Below are 2,140 nucleotides of genomic sequence, written 5' to 3'. Positions count from 1 at the left end.
TTGTTTTTTAATGTTTATCTGTAGTATCCAGCAATCAAAAAACAAACAAACCAGCAATGGGGAGCAAAATCCAAGCTGTTTAATGAAGGCAGCTTCTTTTATGATATAAAGCTAAATGAAGTGGATAATGTCATTTTACTGGATGCTCCTATTTGATATCAGTTATTGCTGCTCAGAGTGACAGCGATATATGAGAGTAAGATACTGTCACCTATTTCAGGGGAAACAAGGGAGGGGAAGACAGACACACAACATAGTTATAAATCCAGTGCTGACAAGTTGAAATGACCGGTAAATTAGTTTAAAAGCAAACTCCTTCCATGTCTTTGGAGAACTACTCGCTGTGTCAATACAACCAGGGAGATAAGGAGCATTGCAATGAAGAAAGCAGTTCAGTGGCTTGCTCATTTATCCTCATGCATGTCAAGAGTGGGGTTTCCCCTAAAGTAAGCACGATGTAAGAGCTTACTGAAGTACAAGGGGACAACGTAAGCACGATACAAGAGCTTATTTGGGTCCCCACAAAGGACTCGACACACGTTCACTCCCTTGGTGCTCTACTACGGGTTCAGCTCTGTTGAGCAGACAATAGGGTTTTCATTTCTTTAAACTAAAGCAATATAGCTCCCCAAACAATGTTGAAAATTAAAAGGCCCAAACACAATGTTGGCACAGGAGGAAACAAAAAGGTACAACTGACTAAACAGAGCAGGGACTTCCTTTCTATCAAAATTTAACCTGATCCTGCCGACCGTCTGCATTTACAGCTCCAGTAGAGGCCAGGCGCCACTTCTGCTTCCACTCGCACCTTCAGACCGAATGTCCTGATTTCATCCGACTTCCAGGTGTGTTGATGGGAACAGGAGCTGAACCCTTACAAATGATATGCATGAGAAATGGATGCAAGCCAGCATTTGGTCGCTTTATTAGCCGCAGCATCGCATTGCAGGCTCATGTTCATCGTGTGGTCAATGATGACCCCAAGTCTCTTTCTTCCGTAGTGCGGGTCCAACCGGCCTCCCTCCCTCGGTGAGCGGTGCTGAGACCGCCGGGCCCCAGTGGCTCCCCTCACCTGTGCAGGTGGCACCGGGGGCCGGGCTGGTCCTGGGATCCAGGTTGCTACTGGAGCCCTCCGAGGAGGAGCTGCTGGTCGACCTGGTGCTTGTGGACTCCTCCGAGCTATCGCCTCCTCCTCCTCCGAGGAGCTGCTGCTCGAGCTGGTGCTTTGTGACTCAGGGGAGCTTTCAGAGTCCTTCTCCGAGGAGGAGCTGGTGCTGGTGCTGGTGCTCCTGGACGCCTGGGATGGGTGCCGGTCATCTCAGGAGGAGCCGCGGCTCTGGCGGGGGCTGCTGTGGGCCTGGCTCAGCTCCTGCGCCAGGGCGGCGGGGCCCTCCTCCACGGCTCGGCAGGGCTGCGGGGCCGGGCCAGGCTCCAGGCTGCTCGGTGACCCGGGAGGGGAGCTGCATGGCTTTTCGGGTGCCTGGCGCTCTGGTGGTGCTGGCTCCCGCCTGCCCAGGCGCACCCGGGGCCACCTCCATTTGGACGTGGAGGTGGAGGATTTCTCTCCCTCCTTTCCGCTGCTGCTGGGAGCTGCCGGTTTCCTTTGACAGCAGGTGGGGCACAGCCACTTTCTTGCCCGGATGGGCCCCTCCTTGTCCCGGCAGGTGGGCCCCGATCCTCCTGCCCAGGCTCCCTGCTGCTCTCTTCTCCCATGGAGAGCACCTTGGCCGACCTCCTGCTCAGCCCCCGCCTCCGCCCTGGCACCGAGCAGGGGCAGTCTTCAGTGGGGGTTCAAAGCACCCCCTTCACACGTATCTGCCCCCTCCTCTGCTCATCCAGGAGACAGACAAATGAACCCCGGGTTGCAGCCATGCCCACAGCCTCCCTGGCACTAGGGTTGGCAGGTGGGCAGAGCCCTGGGCTCAAGGTCAAAGACCTGCAGCTGTTTTGGACACAGCTGCCTGCTGTGTAGGGTGGGGAGGGTCAGCACTTGGGGGTGTTTCCAACCCCACTGGAAGTGGTGGGAGACAGCATCAGGGCCTGAGTGCCTACAGCGCGGGGGCTGCATTTCTTGCCCATTTCTGCATTTCCCGCACAGCCATGGGAAGCCCCCAGGGTGGTGCAGGCCCCTCACCCGCAT

General features: G+C 55.8%; 1 pseudogene; it reads right to left on the bottom strand.

Annotated features, from left to right (window-relative positions):
• LOC149852740 (uncharacterized) lies at window positions 1-2,140 on the bottom strand (annotated as a pseudogene).

This window comes from Crocodylus siamensis, chromosome 15 (assembly GCF_052110815.1).
Source record: "Crocodylus siamensis isolate JL-2025a chromosome 15, ASM5211081v1, whole genome shotgun sequence".
Classification (NCBI taxonomy): domain Eukaryota; kingdom Metazoa; phylum Chordata; order Crocodylia; family Crocodylidae; genus Crocodylus; species Crocodylus siamensis.
The sequence above is the reverse complement of the archived record's forward strand: the minus strand, read 5'-3'. Positions and strand labels throughout refer to the sequence as shown.